The 21634-nt window shown below is 40.4% G+C and overlaps 1 long non-coding RNA gene across 5 annotated transcripts in view; it reads left to right on the forward strand.

The window, feature by feature from the left end:
* The first annotated feature begins 20046 nt into the window (after positions 1 to 20046).
* LOC102546473 (uncharacterized) overlaps positions 20047 to 21634 on the forward strand; it is a 40773-nt gene continuing 39185 nt past the window's right edge. For all 5 annotated transcript variants that reach the window (XR_015642561.1, XR_015642562.1, XR_015642558.1 and 2 more), the window contains exons 1-2: positions 20047 to 20161; positions 21108 to 21308. This is a non-coding gene — a long non-coding RNA (uncharacterized LOC102546473). The remainder of the gene's footprint in view (positions 20162 to 21107; positions 21309 to 21634) is intronic.

A 21634-nucleotide genomic window follows, 5' to 3' on the forward strand; every position in this document is an offset into this window, starting at 1 on the left:
TTATAAGAAAACATAATATTAAAAAATTCCAGTACATTTGAATTTATTGTTGTTCTCAAAATGTTCACATGATAGTTTATATATATTTGGCCCAGGGAATGACATTATTAGGAGGTGTGGCCTTGTTGGAGTATGTGTATCTCAGTGGGTGTGGGCTTTAAGACCTGGAAGCCAGTTTTTTTATTTGTCTTCAGATGAAGATGTAGAAATGTCAGTTAACATGCTATTTATATATATATATATATCTAATTTGTATTGACTTCTTTTAAAATTTGATTTCCATATTTTTTTGCATTGGCAATTTATTTACTGTATCAACACACACATACGCACACATACACAACTGTATCAAGCATGGTCTCAACTCTCAGGACTGACTATTCTTTGTCATGTCTATTATAATATCCACAGAAAAACAGATTATCACAGATTTAAAATAAAATGTACTGAATAATGAGTCTGATACCATAAATTAAGGAAATGTGTGTGGAAAAAATTGATTATTTTGTGTGCGATCCCTCGTCAAACATCTAATTATCCATTATATATTCAAAATGTATAGTCAATGCTATTATGGTTCTTTTTATATATTCTGGGTATTTTATTTGCTTTTAATATTTACCTTACAAAAGTCTTCAGCACAAGCATTATTGTAGGTTGGTGGTAAACCTACAGAAATGATTGCAGTGGCGCTAACGGTATGTTCATGTGTTAAGATCATTAGCCAGTCTGTGAAGAACTCTCATAGCACATGATGAAATGGAAAGTGTACAGACTTCATTTATGGAGTTTGCAAAATGTAATATTATCAAGTATTTATTATTTCATTATTTTTATACAACATGAAATTTTGTACTTATTAAAGAAAGGAAACTTTAGAAGATATGATAGGAATTCTTTTATATTAATAGAATACATTATTTTAACTCAAGTTAAACGAGGGAAAATGAATGGCGATGAAACTGGTACAGTAGAGCAGATCTCAGCAAACAGTTGGTAAAGGACAGTGACAATTCACAGTGACAATTCACACTCTGGAGGTAGGGGAGGGTCTTCATTGTATAATATCTTTAGTGGTCTTTCCTGGTTTTTGTTTCTTTGCTTGTTATTGGTTTTAGTAGTTTGGTTTCAAAACTCTTTCAGAATTTGAAAATTCTTCTCAGTTTGAGAAATAAGGAAGAACAAGCAAGACACCATTGGTCTATGATCCACAGGTGAAGACTTCTGTTCTATACAAGAAAAGATGTAGCAACCAAATAAAGATGACTGTATCCTAGTGAAAAACAGAACAACTGCAAAGTTACTTGGGGACTGAAAGCAAAATGAAATGTTGTCTGTGTGGAAGAGGACACCTCCAAGTGGCACAGTTATACTGGAAGAGTCCGCGATGATGCTGAGACGCTCTGAAGAGAAGCATTAGGATACTCTACAGCTTAGGTTCAAATATTCTAGGAGAAATGGAGAAGGAAAAGAAAGTGGGAGCCAATGACTGATCTTGCTAATTTTTTTAACATTTATTTGTTATTTGTGTGTGTGTGTGTGTGTGTGTGTGTGTGTGTGTGTGTTTGAGAGAGGGGTAGTGGACAGGGAGAGAGAGAGAGAGAGAGAGAGAGAGAGAGAGAGAGAGAGAGAGAGAGAGAGGATCCACTTTAGCCTAAATCTCATGTCAGGGTTCCAAAAACACTTGGGAACCACGGGTCTTTGTTTCCCTTCCCAAGTCTCCCCTACAGTTACATTCGATAATCTCCATCTCCGTTTTCTACTTTTCAATACTGCTTATCTCTTTAATTAGCATGTTTGAGGTGAACGGTGAGCTGCCATATCCCCAACTCAAGTAACATTCTGCCTGCATTTTCCTTTTCCGACAATATTTCACTGATATATTCTAGTTGTGACTTTACTACGTAGCTGCACCTTTATCTAAGAAATAATATTAGATGGGGGTTCATAAAACTTCCAGAATCATTTGAAAATCCTTTTGTTTCATGCTGTATTGAAACTGGTTTCTTACTACCTGTCATGTGTGTTTCTTTTGCTCATTGGAATATAAGATTACAGTCAACTTAAAATTTCCCCTGGCGAATTGTTGGGAGCTATATGAAATGTTCTCAAAAGGTCATTGAAACACGAGTTCCAGAAGCTTCCAAAGTTAACAAGTAGAATGGATAATTCTACATCTGGAAAACAGCCCAATAAGGAATCAGATGCAATATCAACAATCTATATTCATTTAGTCGAAGAGAATGACTTCTCTCCAGTGTGCTACATCTGGAAATATAAATGTGAACTGTATACCTGGTACCTTGAGGAGATCTGAGAAAGAAGGCAGACAGATTAGCCAAGTGTGAACTGTAAGCAATACTTACAGTGCTAGAAGAATGTCTACGTTCAACTTTAGGAAAGACAGGCACTGGCAAAAGAGCAAGACAAGCAATTGTGGAGTTTAGTCCAAGGCTTCATTTGGAAGAAAACCTGGTTTGCTTTAGAGAAGTGATCTTAGCATCATCAGCATCAGAGGAAAACTCAATTGAGTAGATTGAGCCATTTATTTCTCCCCTTTGGCATCACGGCACACATCCAATGTGCTGGTTAATTATATATGTTTACTTGAATGGGCCACAGCAAACTTGTTCCCTCTCTGTAACCATAGACACCTATTTCCAGCTCTTCCTCCTAGAAGGTACATTTTTCTACTGAAGGAGAAACACTTTGAATATGGCTGCTTAAAACAAAGCCTCAAACATATACCCCCATGGGACAGTAAATTATGAATTGCCCCCTCTTGAGTTTCAAGTACAAATATCATTAAATCAAAGACTTGAAAGGCTGTGTGTTAAGCCTCTTCACCCTATTATAAGAGATAGTCTCTTGTCTTATTTATTCTTTTGAAATTTAGGCTTTGGATATAATTTTATGGGTTGGGGAGGGGCGATTCTTAAGTGGAACTTTGAAGATAAACTTGTTTTTCTACTCTGGTACAATCCATTTAAACTCACCATCCCAGTGAGCTCTGGACTCATTTTTAGAAGAAACTATATCCCATAGTCCAGAATTCCCCAAGATCTTTATTTATTTGATTTCTGCTCCCTGGGACCACGGCCCCATGACATGCAATTCTCAATTCTGTGTGCCTCCCAGGAAACGGCATTCATAAAAATAATTTCACAGCCGACTTCAATGCCAAACCAAGAATAAAACATTCTAGCACATTCTCATGAAGAAGCCAACCATGGACAACCACTGCTCCATTCTTTTTACACTGAAAAGACACCTCTCAGTAAATGCCATCAAAACCCTCTCCAGAACACACCACACAGTGACCTGCTTCTAATAGATGTGTCCTTGGATCCTGGACTCCAATATAAGCTAACTGGAAGGGGTTGGGGATTTAGCTCAGTGGTAGAACACTTGCCTAGCAAGCACAAGGCCCTGGGTTCGGTCCTCAGCTCCAGGAAAAGAAAAAAGAAAAAAAAAAAAAAAAAGAAAAAAGCTAATTGGAGCTTCACCAATTCCAGCTACTACAAATTTGAGGACATTATCAACGTTCACATCTTAGCAATTCTTTTCCTATTAATGAAGTACTTTGCAGGAGGGAATTCATATCAACCAAGTACAGAGAAGCTTCAAGCACTGAGAGTTCAGCATTGTCTCTTCCAAATTCAGTCACACACAGGTTTCTTCCTCCTGTTGTCCCTGGAGGACCACACTTTCTGCTCAGTTCCTGCCTGGCCTTTGTGGACATTCTGTGCCCTAAACCTCTTTCTCTCACCAGCCTACCTCAAGTTCCTTGTAGATTTGAGTGCGCTTTACTTAACAATCTGCCCAGTACCATCATGACCACATTTATTAAAACAAGATGGGAAAGCTTTCTGATAAGGGGAGGCTCCATCACAACCTAAGTAACCATTTGCAGACAGAGCTTCTCTCTGCATACTCCTGTGCTTTCTAATGGAAATTGCAAACAAACAACCCGGCCCTGGGGAGAGGAGGATCTCTCTGTGTCCCCACAATACTGAATGCCTTCTGATCTTGATTTATTAGGTCTTACAAGACAGGCAAATGGCTGGATATTTAAGTACACATACACCCAAATGTTTGCACACAGAGCCTGAGTTTACTCAATAACTTCCAGCAAATCACACACACACATAGTATAGTGTATATAGTATATATATATATATATATATATATATATATATATATATATATACTATATGTATAGTCATGGTCAAGGTATGTTCGGCCATGCCCATTATGAATCCATCATGTCTCAGATCCAATCTCTCGCAGAGTGGTTGAATAAGCTGTCGGACCCACACGAAGGTCTCTTTCAAAGAAAGAAGTTTCTTCTCTCGCTGAAATCAGAGCTTCAGCTTCCCCTCTCTTCCATCATGGAACTCCTGGGGTAACATCAATTATTGGGGCTCCAATATTTCAACAGTTTTAGGCTGAAGGGAGAGGTATCTCTTTAGAGTATTTCCTTTCTTAAAAGTGTGATTAAAAGGGGCTTGGAATATGTTGACTGTGGCTGGTTGCTCTTTCATTGTATCCACACAATGAAACATTGGTATACATGGATTTAAAACTCCACGGAGATCAGAAAGCGATTCCTGAGGAGGGCTGACCCCAATCAGTTTTCTGATTTTAGATGATGGCACAAAGCTACCAATGCAAGCAGACAAATTCCAACTAAATAGCTGAAGTAAAAATCTTTACTTGATTGCATCTTTAACTGAAATCTTGCCTATATAATATGGGCCATTCTCAATCGAAGAGCAAGACTCAGGGCTGAGCTAGACACAGTCACAGGATGCTGACTGATGCAATGAAGTGGAAGGAGGAAAGTGGGAGAAAGAAGCCAGGGCAGGAAATCCAGCCTCATATAATGAAGGGTCTTGAATGTCATGTCAAGGAGTCTAAATTGCATTCTGTGAGCTTTGGGGAGCCACTGACCTAATTCCAGATTGGAAATTAGAGAAACATAAAGCAGAGAGACTAATTATATGGCCTCTGCAAAAGATTGGGACCTGAGCCAATTTAGGGCATTGAGAATGATAAAGAACATTTCAGAGAAAAAAAATTTATAGACCTAATGACTATATTAGTCAGGGTTCTCCAGGGGAAAAGACTAAGTAAGGTGTAAGCTTCTATGTGTGTGTGTGTGTGTGTGTGTGTGTGTGTGTGTGTGTGTGTGTGTGTGTTCATTCTAAGAAAATGGCTCTTTCATTTAAGGATCTGGGGGAAAAAAAAATCAAAATCTGCAGGGCAGGAAGGAAGGCTGGAGATGTGTCCCAGGGAACAGTCTTCGTCCTCATTTAACTATGAAGATTGCCTGGTGGCAGAATTTGTTCTTGCCCTGGGGGAAGTCTGCTTTTGTTAACTGGGGAAAGAGACAGACTGTCACCGAGCACATCTGCTTTACTCAAAGTCTACCAATTTGAGTATCAATGTCCAAAACCCTATCATAAGACTCTAGCTGCCATGGCCCATTCAAGTAAACATACATAATTAACCAGTACATTGGACGCGTGCCGTGATGCCAAAGGGTGAGAAATACAAAATAAATGGCTCCGTGGCTCTTCCTTTCCATATTTGAGTGAATGGCGATGCCTTTTACCTTAGACAAAGTGCTGGTTACCTTTAACCCTCTACTTGACATACCCTGGGAAAAGATTCTTAATGAGGGACTATCTAGATCTGGTTGACCTGGAGTCCATGCCTGTGGGTGAGCATCTTGGTTGTTAATTGAGGTAGGAAGCCCATTGTAGGCTGCACCATTTCCTAGGCTAGAATGTCCTGAGCTGTGTAAGAGTGCAGAAAGCTTACAGACCATAAGCCATAGCACACAAGCATCAAGGTTGCCTGTTTATCCCCTCTCTGCTCTGACTGTGAGTGTGATGCTCTGAGTTCCTGCCTTGACTTCTTCAAAACAATGGACTGTAACTTGACATTGTGAGGCAAATACAGTCTTTCTGCTCGCAATGTCTCTTTTTGTCAGAATATTTTATTTCAGCAACAGAAATGAAGCCAGGGCGGACAGAAGTCCTGATAAGAGGGGACATATGCAATAGAAGAGATTTAAGAAGTTTTATTGATTATCAATGTTAAATCAAGTATGAAGCAAAATTTCTTCCATTTTAGTTTGTATATGAAAGGAGATGAACAAGAGGAGGGGGCTATTATGTAGTGTTTATACATGTGTCTTAGAGGCAGAGGCATTTTGGTTCTATAACCTAGACCAGCTATTTAACCTCTTTATGTATGATCTATAAAATTAGTCATTGTTTTTAATTTTTAAAGCTTTATTTACTTACTACCCCCCCCACACTCCGCTGTATATATGCATGTGCATATGCTTGTGTGTGAATGTATCTGTGTGTGGTGAGGGGACAACTTCCCCAGGCTCACTTGTTTTCTTCCACCCTGTGGGTGCTGGGACTCAAACTCAGAAGTCAGGCTGGGTAGTGTTTGCCCTCACCCACTGAGTTATCTCCCTGGTCCTGCAAAATGAGATTTTCTGAGAAACAAATATATTGTTGACACAAAGTAGCTCATCAGGAAGTGTCTATCCATAGGATACAGAGACAGTGTTCGGTCTGTATTTTCACTCTGTTGGTCTGTGCCGTAAATCAAGAACACTAAACAGATATCAGCCTTGTCCCCCGTGCCAAGATATTCTCTGGGGACATAGTTGCTGGGAGGGTCCTAAGTGACATTGTCTTCTGTTACAGTATGCTAAATGACTCCATGGTGACTTGAAACAGATAATGAACCCCACTAAGGACCTGTGTCAGAACCAGGGAATAAAGCAGACCCTGGTCTAGTTAGAGTCTGTTATTCACTGTATAACCAATGTCTGAAAGATCCAGTAATGGACTCACAGCATTTCATAAGTTCATAAAGTTCATAAAGGCTGTAAATAAGTATCACTTTTACAGAACAGTCCCTTTAAGATAATTTAACTACAGCTAACGAGATGCCATCTTAACTTTCTTCCTCATAGACATGAAGGGAGTAGCTTTTTCAAGTTGATGCGATAATTTAAGGATGGCTTGATACGTCATTCATGAATGGATATACTGTAGGTATTTCTCAATCAGATGTGATGCTCAGAACACAGAGGAGGGGGACTGTGAACCATGGGCCATGTCTGTATCTCTGCTTGCTTTTCAGAAAGGTTTATTGTAACACTGCCTCATTCTTCTGTATCTGGCGACTATTGCCAGTCAGGGATGAACAGTCACCACAGAACATTGCCTTTAACGTTCTTCCAATAACGTAAACTGATACTTGTTGTACCCAATCAGGATCACTCCCGATCAGTTTGAAAGATTCTGATGCTCTCAAGGTCATGTTCAAAGAATAATTTTATGCTGATCTCATGGGCAGAAGGATCCAAAGAGTTAGAAACAAAAAGGGTGAACAGAAGAAAGAACTGTGGCGTGGAGCTATTCCAGTGACCTTTGCCAAAGGGAGACATGAGATCCACCCTCTGTGCTGCTTTTTCCTAAACCAGGACTCAGATACTATGATCACAGTTTCAAGTTCTGGGTCAATTTCAGAATAAACCAAAGAGGTCTGTCCACTTCCGCTGTGCCTCAGTTCTCACCGTAGACACTAATGAGATACCATTGTGAAATCACAGATAGTAAGGTGCTTGAGGAAGGACACAGCTGACTGTGATTTTACAGATATTTGGGTCTCTATTCACAGACCTCGGTGGACAGATTGGATCAGGGAACTGCCTTGAATGATGGGCAGCATGGAAGGAAAAAAAAAGCACCAGGCACATCCATCAATCTCAATGCAAACATCGTCACTTCCAAGGGGCTGATGTCTGAAGAGGGGGAGGTAATTCCTGCAGGAGGCTCAAAGAAAGAAGCAGGAGAAAGAAAAAAAAAAAGAAAAGATTGCATTTACCTGAGTTGCCAAATCACAGCAGATGGTGAGATCTAAAGGGAGATAAACATTAGAGCCGGGAAGTAAGCAATTCATCCTGTCAGCCTTTAAGGGCTGCTGCAGCTGAAGGATCAGTTGAAGAACTAGATAGAGTCTGTAAGGCAGCGGTGTTTGACAACAATCAAGCCTGCCCATCAGAAGGACGGATGGAGAGGGGACCCGCAGAGAGAAGTGAGGTCCTGCAGCAACTGGAAACACTCCCGAAACTGGTGGGAGGCAAAGAGCAGAGATTAAGCAGGTGTGAGTAGTTGGAAGAAAATAGGTCATGCTAAAAGCAGGAGCTAATTGGCAGACAAGTGAAGCAATAGTTTCTGAGGGTGGAATACAGAAGTGTCAGACTGCCTTGGGCCAAGAGAGCAACTCTAGGTTGGTACCACTGGATTCCAGCCATCCACATATCAGAAGTTAAATAGCCTGAAGGCAGGGGACCAGAGTTCAGGTGGCTGACAATGTAGGATGGCTATGACAGGCTCCCAGGATGGCTTTCAGAGGTTGCCTCTTGCTCTTAGATGCTTGGCCTACACATTTGCATTTGTTCTTTGGGTCGTTGGTTCCTTTTCTCATTTATTCTACAAATGTCTGTTTTGCTAAGTTTCTTATCATATGCCAGACAATGCACTTACTTCTAGAAATGTCATGCTAGATGAGCAAGATAGGGTTTTCCCTTCTGGAGATCACATCATAATAGGGGAGATGCTAGTTTAGAGCTACATGGGATTTTTCACTTTTTTTCTTTTAATGAAAAATAATTCTCATAATCATAGATATAGCTATGTATTATATGGCACAGGGATCATTGAGAAACTTGTACAAAGCATAGGACAAAGTCAGTCCACATTACTATAACTAAAACTCATTTATTTCCCAGATGCTGTGGCTCTTATTCTGCTAACAAGATTCCATACAATTCCTTTATTTAAAGTTCTTTCTTCACCTAAAGTTTTATTAATCATAATTAATTGAGAAAATGCAGTTGTTTGATAATATTTTTAATAATTCTTTTTGAAAATTGTATTCATACATACATGCATACAATGCATTTTGACGATACTCACCTCGAACTCCTCCCTCTAACGTCTCTCAGATCCCTCCCACTCCTCTTTATGACTTTCCATCTTTTTGTTTTTGTTTTTAATAGACGACTTAGTCTAATCGGTGCTACCTATACACTCATGGAAGTGGTGTTATTCACAGAATCATGGAGATCAACCTGCCGGGAGCTACACCCTTGAAGATAATTGATTCTCCCTCTGTGTGAAGTCATCACAATAGTTCTTCAGCCATGGATGGGGACCCATAAGCCCCTCCATGCTGGAATGTTGATTGGCTTGACGTTGGGCAGATGTTTAGCAACCACAGCTACTGTAAAGTCATGAGTGCAGTGGTCCTGGCCTGTGCAGAAGACCCTGTTACATTCTGGTTCCTCACAAACTCTGCTTTTATAGCTTTTCAACTCCCTCTTTCTCCAAGGTCCCTGAACTTTAAGGGCAAATCGGTTTGATACAGTCTTCCCAAGTATGGCGAGCACACATAGACACTTAGTCTTTGTACTTTGGCTAGTGTACTTTTTCTGAATTAATTGCCACATATTGTACAGCAAAGCTCTCAGATTAAGATTGAGAATTAATCTATGTGTATAGAGAACAATTGGATATGATGTCCATTTAGCAAAATAATAATAAGTGGTTCAACCCTGGAGCCCAAGAGTTCACTCAAAATGGCTGATGATGGCATTTACATTACCAGGAATATGCTTCTTCTTGTAGAGCAGGTCGTAAGTACAATTTTAAAAAGGGTATCAGTTACCCCAATAGCATCTGTGCCCCTAATGCATCCGTGTTTGTGACTTGCCAAGTCAGCCATTATTGTATCTCGTAGAGTTCACAGCTAGGCAAAGCTATTGATTATGTTTTCCTTCTAAAGCCTGAATAGCTCCTTCAGGAACTATGCAAGTTAGCCAGCTTCTTGGCCAGAGCAATTTGATTTCTTCAGGTCCTGAGAAGAAGAATGTGTAGTGTCTTTAGTAATGGAGTCTTGCCATAAAATTTCTGGTGGGCAAGCCACGGCAAGTCTCTAGGGGTTTCTAGTCTCTTTTTAGGGGTCTTTTGATACATACACATCTGACCAACAACTCCAGGGTAGTATTCCGTGCCTTCATTGAATGTTTTATGTGGCATCCTATGGCTTCTGAGAGGGGACATTATTTACTGTGTACTTTTATATGAAATGTATATATTAAATGAAGATGGATGGATAGATAGATAGAGCTGATAAAAAGTACATTTCTGCATGGCTATTTTAAACATCCTTAGTGTTAGTACATTCTCCCAACTTTCTTCTCTGCCCTCCTTCAAATCCCTCTCCCTGTTTATCTCCTTCTCTATTCTCTCTCCTTCTCCTTCATATCATTGTGTTGATATGAAACCTAGAACATGAGTCAATAAACTTTTCCTTAAGGACGTAACTATAAAGCTGGCTGTTATAGCATACTTTGGAAGTAGAGGCAGGAGAATCACAAGTTCAAAGTCAACAATTTCAGCTACATAGTGACTTTATGATTAGCCCTGGCTTAAAAGAAGTTTTTAACTGCTTCAAATGCCTTAGCCATGTGGGGCACATAGCGTCTTTCATATTTATCTGAGTCTGCCATCACAGTGCAGAAGTATCCATAGCCATGTAAAGAGAACTAAGGTTGGCTGTGTTACAATGAACAGTGTCTATGAATACAGGAGGCAAACCAAGACTGGCTCATGGATGAACTTGCTCAACTCCCAACCTAGTATTATATATGAGGTCCAAGCTCTGGGGTATCATGTAAATACTGATTTGAAGGTCATAATTTCCTACCACACTGGTAAAAGTTCCAATTCCCCAATTATTTAATGTATTTTATTACCTATCTTTAATGTAGATGCTGTGGAATTTGGAATTACTCAAATAAGGAGGAGGAACTGAAAAGTATGGGAGACCTACTTTGAATGGTGTTACACGGCTTTGATGTTTCATTCATAAATGTCATTTACTACATTGTTTCTATTTCTTTTTAAAAGACATATTTATTCATTTGTGCATGTGTGTATGTGTGTGTATGTGTGTGTGTGCGCGTGTACATGAGCATGCGTGTGTATGCATATGAATAAATGTGAATGGTCAGAGGGCAGCTGCATGAATTAGTTCTTCCCTTTCTCCATGGAGGTCCTGGGAATCAAACTCAGGTCATCGAGGGTAGGAGTGAGTTATAGTACTTGCTGAGCAATTGTACCAACCAACATTCCCTGCTTATTAACCTACCCATTTTACAGATAAACCAGGATTGATGTAAAGAAGTCAATTCTCTACCCTTCAAACGTTCTCATCATTTACCATGTGTGATTGCTCTGCCTTAAACAAATGTATTGTGGTTAGAGATGGAACTCAGTGGTAGGGACTTTCCCTAGCATAGGCAAGGCCCTGATTTCAAGGCCAACATTACAATCAATCAATCAATCAATCAATCAATCAATATGCAGCTTTGCTTTTGTGCCCTTCAACCTGGCAATCTGTTTGTTAAACTGGAGAATCAAATGGATTCTCAGAATTTATACAGAATAAATTTCTGTATAGCATCTGTCTCTCTTCCCAGAGAATCTTCACCACATAGTTGTTTACTTAACATATAATCCTGTGTATCTCTGAGAATCTAGCAGGGGAGGTCAGTAGGTGAAAATAACAGGTAAATCTAGTGTTTATGCTATGCTGGATGCTGTTTAAAATGCTCACCACAAACTATCCAAAGAATCAGGCTTCTGGCCATCATGGCAGAAACATGACTATGCTATTCTTTACTTTGATTCTGTAAATATTCAAGAAGGTGAGTTGCCTTCTGCAGTAAAACAAAGGAACTCCATTTCCAGTATCCACAATCACCTACACTGTGCGTGAAGAATACAAAAGCTGCATGTCCTCTCTTTTTTTACACACCAAGCTCCCCGGCCATGGTCACCTGACCTTAATCACTTTGGATCACCAAGGGCCAGGATAGTAATTTGCTCATGGAGGGATCTCAGTAAATATCTGCCTGGTGAGTTAATGACTCAGCTGTAGAGGCTAGATAATTAACTGAATGGGAAGAGAGCTGGACAGCTTAATACCTTCTCAGAGTCCAGTTTCTCTCTCTTCTAAGGAGTTGTTGTTTTAACTGCTTTGTTGATATAAAAGATTAGGGGTAAAGACAGAGTGACATTACAAGCTTGAGTGTAATCCTCTCAGGTTCTAGTCTATATAACCTTCAGCTTTCCAGAACTCTGATGTATATGAGAGCTTTGATTTAAAACCCCATCATAATATCTGCCTTACAAGACAGGGAGCATAATGGGAAATCTGTTATCTTTTTAACAAGACTTCCACCCTGCACTTTTTTATGAGCTATTCCCATGTGAGTGAAATGTGTGTACCTCCTTTTCTGGCAGCTCATCAAGGCCTACTGGCACCTTTCTTGGATCTCTGTTATCCAGGTAAACGAAGGTAGGGTCTCTCACCTAAGAAATGGAGTTAAATTCAGCATCACATAGCTCTAGGAACTTCCGAGATGGGGAGAGGAATTGTCTCTTGATTTACTGGCAAGAGTAGCAATGGGTCTCAGGGATGACAGTGAATTAAGAAGAGACAGGCATTTACATCATGTTTTATGGTTTCCTAAAAATGACAAGATAACCTAATAATAGCAGCTGTTACTCATAAAGTCGTGTTCTGCTCGAGGAGTTATAAATATTTTCACATTGAGTCCCCTCGACAACTCTACAATATAGTGGTATATTTGTACCTATTTTCTAGGTAAATAAATGGAGTCCGGGGGTAAGCCTGTTGCTGTGCTCTTGCTCAGACAGCTGCTGGGAAGAACATTAGAGCTGAGTCTCTCCACTCTTGGCCATTCTCTGATTCACTGGGACATTGAGGGAACAGGAACGGATCACTTTTGCAAAATGAATCAAGTAGGACTTTAGGACTTCCTGTTTGCTGAGAGACTCTGGACACAGTTTTACTTCATAAATCATTTAGATGGGAGCCAGAAGCATTATGTTCTTTTTCAGCTGCAATCCCAATAGGTTTGATTAGCAGAGCTGGTGGACATCTTGAGCTATTTGTGAGCCTACACGCCTTCCCTTCTCAAAGCCTTAACCATGTGGATGAAGACTGTCTCACTGAGAAATTTCAGGAATGGGGAGGTTAACAAAGAAGGCAGAGTAGAGAACAGGCATACCTGTGAGATATTTATTCTTTTGCCTCAAAATAAAGAGAATTTCTGTAGTGTCTGGGTTACGACCCAACTCTGTCGTTTTATAACTTCAGCCCAAATGAATGTCATTCCCCATGCCTGCAAGTGACTTTTGGTGAATAAGCTGCCCTGTGCCAGCATTTACCTTAGACACAGTGGAACTCACATAGACACAATAGGCCCACAGGCTGCCTCCTGGAGTTTGCCAGTGTATATTAATGAGCAACATGTTCAAGAGATAATTCTATCTTCTCTTGCACTATTTGCTTTTCTATTACTGTGATAAAATGTCATGCGCAAGGCAATCGTTAGAAGGAAGGGTTTATTTGGGTTTATGGTTCCAGTAGGATAAGTGTCTGGCATGTGGGGGAACATGGCAACAAGCAGCATGCTGGGACAGGACACTAATGGCTTTCAAGTTGAGCCATGAACCACAAGCTGGGAGCAAAGAGGCTGAATAGGGAAGGGTACATGGTTTTGAAACTACAAAGTCCTCACCCAAGTGGCATGCTTCCTTCAGCAAAGCCGTACCTCTTAAATCTACTCAGAGTAGTCAACTAAGGACCAAATATTTGAACATCTGAGCTTATGAGGAACGTTCCCATTGAAACCATCACAGCTCTTGAGAAGCTGCACATCTTGTGCGTACAGGTACTGAATATCTTCCCAGGGTATTTTCACAAAGACAGCCTTAACAGGTAATCACGAAGAGCACAGGGCTGTTCTGCTGCCTGGCCAATGTAACAGAGATCATGGCTTCTTAGGAGATTAAACCTCCTTACAATAGAGTATGTTAGGCTCCCTCAGCTGGGAGGGTAACTGTGTTCATTTTCTGTCTGAGCAACTTTTCATTAACACAAGGTCTGGAGAGGCAAACAGTACAGGAGATGAACTAAAAGCTCTTTGCTAGGTTGAGAGAAAGAAAGGCCTTTGCTTTTGCCCCAGGAATCTCATGTGTTCTGCTAGGCTAATGCCTTAGCCTTCAGACAACACAAAAATCCCAGTCTTCATGATTCTTGGCAAAACCTAACATCCCACCTCTCAATAAAGTCCAAGACCATCTGCGTGTACAGCATGTCTTAATCAGAATGTAAACCAGAGTCTTAGCTATTTACTTATTTGTTTGTTTGTTATTTGTTTGCTTGTTTGTTTGAGACAGGGCTTCTTTGTGTAGCCTTGACTGTCCTGAAACTCATTCTGCAGAGCAGGCTCAAAACTTACAGAGATTTGCCTGCCTGTGCTTCCCAAGTGCTGGACTTAAATGTGTGCACGCCCCCCCACCCCAGCTCTGTCTTGATTTATGTTAAAAACTGGTGATGGTTGAGAGTCTTGAACCACAGAAACTTTGATTAAAACCTCATATGCTATCCCTTAACACCACCTGCAGGTCCTCATGGGTTCTCTATTTCCTACATCAAAACAAACCCTTTCCCACACATCTGCTGTTTCACCATAGCCTGTTGGGGCACTGAGTTTCATTGGCCAGTTTGCACAATTCCAACTGCTTGTCAGACTTGTAAGATGAGGTTTCACATATGCTAAGAGCAGTTCTATGGCTATTGGTCCCTTACTCAGGCCTTTCCTCACACATTCCTGACAATGGGTTCTTGCTGGCTATCACATGTTGAGGTGGCTCTTCCCAAATACTTTGTTTTAAGTAGAGGCCCTTGAACTTTTACATAGGGATAATTTTCCCTCTTATCATTTTGGCCCAGTTTCTGACACCGCTGGCTCTCATCCACCTTGTAACTGATGATGTTGTCACCTGATGGTTAAGGACAAGTGCTCCGTGCTTTGATTCTATATTTAAACCCTCACCTCATTGGATAGAATTTCTTTCTAACAGTGCATATTCCCATGGCGTTTATACAAGCTTTCTCAGCTGGTTCAGCAGGACAGTTAATTAGCACAGTCACCTCAGCTGTGCCTACACTAGTGGATGATACCAATATAAGCCCAGAAATGTTTTCAAATGATGGGCTATGTGAACTGAAGCCAAAAGAGCCCTGCTGTCTCTCCCTCATGTGTTCAAAGTCTGTTTAATTGTAGTTCTTCTTCCAAACTACAGATAACACCAGTGATTAGAAACAAAGACAAAAAGAAAAAAAAACATAACACCGATATTATATCAAGCCAGATAGGAGATAATCACTAGCTATTAAGCAACTTCATTTCCAAAGAGACAATATAGAGTTGCCTAGTTTTGAAAGCACAAAATAATGTTATTTTTACCCCTATCTAGTTCCACATATGGCAATCCTGCTGAGCCCTCTGACCAGGCAAAGTTGAGGGACTTGTTACAGCGAGTTTATTAGCTGCAATGGGACTGTGTTCCATGTAATGTGTGCCAGGAGGCTGCTACATGCAAATCGTGAACATGGTAGAGAGTTACAAAGGAAATTGGAGAGAATGGGAAGATGTCTCCATATTCTCCTAGAAGAAACCCAATAGTGCTTCACCCTGTTAAAATTTGAAAAAGCATGAAAAATTACCTGCTAGGCATTTTTAATTTTAAAAGAATGTTAAAAAAAATTTTAGATGAAAGTAAGAACATACTGTTTATAATACTGGGAAAGTCTTACAATATGAGGCTTCTAAAAGCCAGCCTTGTTCAACTGAGCAACAAGTACCTCCAGACCCACAATCTGATTGGTTTAATGCTGTTTGGCTTCTCTATGTGTGATGGGAGACCAGCACCTTTCCTTAATTGCAACATGCATGCTTTGCACAGGGACACTGCTCATGCAGTAGGTATTGGGGTAGACATCTTGGCTTGAGTCCCGACAGACCACACCAAACCAACATGGTTCCAAGTGGAAAGGGTTAATGAGAGAAGAAGAGAGGAAGAGGAGAGGAGTAACCACCAGCCATGAGCACGTGGAGGGAAGGAGGGACAGGGATGGGGAAAGAAGGGACAAAGGGGAAGAGGGACAGAGCAGGGATCAGGCAAAGAAAGAGAGAATGGGGAGGGGGCAAGCAGCTCCCTTTATAGTGCCAGGCAAGGTTGCCAGGTAACTGTGGGGTGGAGCATACCTGACTGTTGCCTGGTAACTGTGGGGAGGAGCACACCTGGCTATTGCCAGGTAACTGTTGGGGCAGAGCTTAAACAGAATACCAATATTAGGGTTCCCTTATTGTTGTATATTAATTGCACAGACTAATGAGTTGTACTACAACATACTCTTCCATGCACACAATGGAATTTTCACACAATAGGTGTCTTTTTGATCATATTCACCTTAAATAGGGGGTTTCATTTTGATGAATGATAATTGACCATTATAGACATGTCATTTGGGCGCTTTCCAAGAAGAAATATTTTGAGAAGCTCAGCATAGTAGAGTAACCTGGAAAATAAGAGACACATTAAAAAATAATCAAAACAATAAATGGTTAATGTGTGTGTGTGTGTGTGTGTGTGTGTGTCTTTCTGTCTGTCTGTCTGTCTGTCACAGGAAATAAAACAGTGCGAGCGGAAGATGCCTAGTCATAGGTTGGCTATTTTCCCTCTAACAAGTGAGCTATGCATTGACTCTCTTGAGCAGCTCTGAGGGGATCAGCGTACTTGGTAGTTTGTGGTTGCGAGTTCATGGGGGTCTCTGCATTGCTGATGTCATTGTTGCTGTTGTGGCTTCTTGTTCTTTCTTTCTCCCATACATTAAGACAACAGACTTCTCATAACCAATGACACTTGGTTATGACACTATGTGTCAATCAAGAGAACATACATTTGTGTCTTTCCGACCCCATTCAATCTTACATCTATTGTGACGAGTCTTTTTGGAAAGTTTTACACAATCACAGACGTTATAAGACATAGATCCCTACTTCTGAATGGAAGAAGACAATTATTACATCTAATTAAATAGTGGTCTGACACAAATCCCCTATTTGTTGTGTGATCACCTATTCCTAATTAGGGATTTATGATCTTATGTACATGTTTCTTGTTCCTGATCATTCTTGCTATAGCTGAAATAATCCTAAGAAATTCTCCTGCTTGACTAGGTTTGAATATGTATTCCTAGGCATTGCTCTTCCAGTCTGGCACAGGGGAGTATGAGCAGTCCATTCAATGTCATCATTACAAGGTCTTGTATGGCAGATCCAGGAACTACCTATGTCTTGCAGGAAACACAGTGGATAATGTTACTTCTATTCTGTTCTGTTTTTCTATATGGAGAGAGAGAGAGAGAGAGAGAGAGAGAGAGAGAGAGAAAGAGAGAGAGAGAGAGAAAGAAAGAGAGAAACGAGGGCAGTGTTTCGAGCTGAGAAAACTTTAATGGTTTTTAAAGACACGTGTAAGAGGTATGGAAGGGAAAGGGAGGGCCCAGATAAATATACGTGCATGTGGGATCAATTTGAATTTTCTAGGCTGAATGGAAACTCCATAGAAGGAGTGAGCCTCAAGAACTATAAAGATATTTTAATGGCCCTGCAAACTTTTACCTGTCTCAACTTTTCAGTCAATTACAATTATGTTCACTGACTATCCAAAACTTTGATAGTTTTCTCTTTCAAAGAATGACATTATTTTCACCTTACTGGTAATTTAATGCCCAATAAACTACTTAAAATATAAACTACAGAGATGTATTAATAGTATGGTTTGTCTGGATATGGTAATTCAGAAGCTGGGGGAGGGAGAATTGCTTCAGGTTCAAGGTCTAGACATACTTAATGGAAAGCTCTGTCTCAAAGGAAAAAAGGAAAGAAAAAAGAAAGAAAGAAAGAAAGAAAGGAAGGAAGGAAGGAAGAAAAGAAAGAAAGAAAGAAAGAAAGAAAGAAAGAAAGAAAGAAAGATATCGTTTGGCAAGTCTTAGATTGACTTCACAGACTAGGTTCTGTGCTCGGTGTCTTATCAAGCAAAGCTTCAACTAGAAGAAAACTTAGCTATCTGAGCAAATCTTGCACAAGTTGTTTGTATGCATAGTAGTTGTCCATCTTATGTCAAAGAAACAATTTCTCCAATCCTTGTAAAACACAGCTCTCTATACCGGTGTGATAGGAGGGTCAATGCAGAAAGGATTTTTACCCATATTTGCTCTCAGGAGTTTTCTGTTTTGCCTTCTCAGTAACAACAATGAAGCAGTACCGGCATATTGGTGACTCAGAGCTCAGGAGAAAATGGCTGTATTGACTACATGGATGAGAAAAGTAGTACCACATAGAGCACACAGGGAGTCTTTGCTGGAACTGTCCGTTTGCCTGACAAAGGGCACTGTGGAAACTCCGTTGCTGCCTCTAGGCAGTTACTCATTGGGAGTGCCTTTGAGACATCTTGCCATCCAAACAAAGAGCTGAAGTTAATGGCTTAGTACTGGCAGGGCCATTCTTGCCTGCTAGAGAATACTTCTTATTTGCAAGGTCTGTTTAAAGACAAATGTCAGTAAATCTCTCATTGACGTTTACTTTGCCACATAGTTTAAGTGGGGGTAGGTAGCTTTGTATAGTTTGGACTTATTGAAATCAAATATTTACGACACTGCCATAAATATTTACATGAGAAAAAATTCAAAGTGAGCAACAGAAATCATAATTTTTTTTTAACAAAAGCTTTTTGTTTTTTTGTTTTTATTTCGACATGGGGGAAATACAGTTTGCAAGTTTGGCTCTTCTGGAAAGAAAATATATAATCTTTTAAAGAATCGGATTTCCTGTGGATCCCTGTCTCCAAGAGTGGTTAAAACATGACAGCATTAAATTGTGGACCCTGGGGGAGATATTTTACTTAAGGAAGCACACAGTTTCATATAGTTTTCTATGAGAAATGTCTGCTCAACAAATGTTGACTGACCAAATCTCACGGCTCCAGAGTAATTACTTCCACTTTGGGACCAAGGGATACATTTCTTTCCCTGGACCTAAACTGTTCTACGGTGTGACAGGTAATTTGGCCTCGAAGCATTGTGCAGAGCTGTCTAAAGGCTAGAAGGGAGGGAGAAGAGTAATTGGTTTGTCACCCAACAGCAACTGCGACCGACTCCGGGTCTGAATGTCTCTCAGCACTGCAAAGGTTTTGGTTCATATGCATTTGTTCATGTGTTTCTTTATTATTTTTCAAGGACGCAAGGCTAATACTGTTTTTAAAAATTGTTGATTGTGACGGGCCTGGTAGGATAACTTCAACAGTTGTGAGAGAGAAGGAGGTGGATCTCTGTGAGTTTGAAGCCAGTCAGGTTAGGTAGTGAGATCCTGTCTCAAACAAAACAAAGCACACCAAAACAAAATCCCTGCTGATTGTTAAAGGATCTGAGAAATGGTTTTGAGGAGGCAGTAAGGTAAAGAAAGAAAAACCCAGCCCACTTCCCTCCGTCATCCCTTCCGTAGCTCATCTGCTCTCTCTGGATGCTTTCCTTCAAACATACTCATTTATTTGTGTGCCTATGTGGCAAAGAGCAAGTCAGAAGACGACTTACAGGACTCAGTTCTCTCCTTCCATCAATGTGGATTCTGGGGATTAAACTCTGGTCACCCGGGCGTGGTGCCAAAGCCCTTTTACCCATTGCACCATGAAAACAACCTCTCAGAGTGCTTTCTTCCCCCACCCACAGTCTACTGTTCCTCTAATCACCTCACACCCAGCTTTGTCTCCTGCTTGTCCTGCCTCAAGCTCCTCTCCTCCCTGCCTCTCCCACCTGACCCACTTCCTTCAGTTTTCAGGAGTTAGCACTCTGCCTGGGCCTCAGATTACAGAAACGCTGCAGCCCTGTAAATGGCCTGAGGGAAGGCCAAGCTCACATTTCATGGGCTTGGAAATTTAGAATTACAAATTAATCTACAGGAAACAACTGCTTGAACAATTTAAAACGGATGTGCACACCAGTCCACCCAGACCTCTTGTACTGGCCACCAGGCAGTGTACGGGAGCAGTCCCATCTGAGTTTCTGCTTGCTGGAGTCTTTCTTGTATCGCTTGCTGCTCACTTCTTTACAAGGGTTAAGCAAGGTAATTGAATATGCCATAACCATAGCTCTATACTGCTAACAGAGCCATATTCATTTTCAGCTTGATGAAATTATCAGGTATTTAACAGGCATTGGGTTGTTTTGACTGCAAAACTTTCATGCAAACATGCCTACTGCGGAACTCTGCTGTACGCCCTCTGTAAAGCTCCGTCTGCCGGTGGGCGTGGAGTGGTCAGAAAATGAAGCCCAGTGTGATCTTTTACAGGCTTGCTTCTCAAGACTTAGGGCTGCTTTTGGCTTTCAGGAATAGTTGATGCCTTTAATCCTGACCCCGATCTTTGAGTTGGTTTTGGTTCTATGAAAAGACATCAAATCTGTTATACCTTGAAAGAAATACCTTTTTGTGTCTGTTAATGAACATTTTTAGGTTGTTTTGTTTATTCTGTTTTGTCATATATGACATATCAGAAACCTTTGAGAAAGTGTTATAGTGATTTTAAGCTAAAAATAGTTCTCTCCATATATATATATATGTACATATATATATATTCCTCATTGAGGGGTAATGGCAGCTATATGCTTAGCAAATTCTAAAGTGGTTATGTATGACCTTTATTATGCAGACAATATTTTAAATGACTCTTACATGAATATTTTTGTAATGCACATTTTTAATGTTGGTGATGACCAGCCTTTGTTGATCTCTTTCTAATCCTTAACTAATCAATTTCTAATTCAATATGTGGTGATTTTAATGAGATACGCTCATATATTTGAATGGTTGGTTCCCAGTTGGTGGAAATATTTGGAAAGGATTAGGAGGTGTGGTCTTGTGGAAAGAGATGTGTCATTGAGAGCAGGTTTTGAAGTCTAAAAGCCCAACCAATCCTTCAATCCTAGGTAGGTCCCCCACCCCCTCTTTCTCTCTCTAACTCTAGGTCTCTATTTCTCTTTCTCTCTCTCTGCCTTGTGGTTGTTGTCTCAAGAGGTGAACTCCCCACATGCCAGTGTTATGCTGGTCTGCCTGCTGCCATGTATATCCCATGATGGATATCAACTCTGACCTTCTGGGATCATGAGAAGTTGCCTTACTCATAGTGTTTTGTCCTAGCAATACATAGCATGATACACAATACATGGTGAAGACCTATGCCATGAACTAGAAAGCACTGAACTAAGTATAATAGGTGAGTAGAGTTTTAGCCTTTATGTCTAATATGTGAAATAGTCAACATTTATTCAACCAAAATGTGTTAATAATTAATGTGTGAAAATGCAGGAAAAGTGGTTAACCTCATTTATTCAACTTTCTTCTGTCTATTTTTAATATCCCTAGGATGGAAAATATGAATAGGTTGGATAAGCACATGCTGCATTCATGTTCTTTATCACTAGGGGATGGTTTTGTAATGTCTCAGCAGTGCATTTCAACACACAGTTGCATTAACTATGTGTGCCAGGAATCTGTGAACCCCAAGAAACTCTTCATGGTGTACTAGACAAATACACTGTC

Source organism: Rattus norvegicus, chromosome 18 (genome assembly GCF_021556685.1).
Source record: "Rattus norvegicus strain SHRSP/BbbUtx chromosome 18, alternate assembly SHRSP_T2T, whole genome shotgun sequence".
Lineage (NCBI taxonomy): Eukaryota > Metazoa > Chordata > Mammalia > Rodentia > Muridae > Rattus > Rattus norvegicus.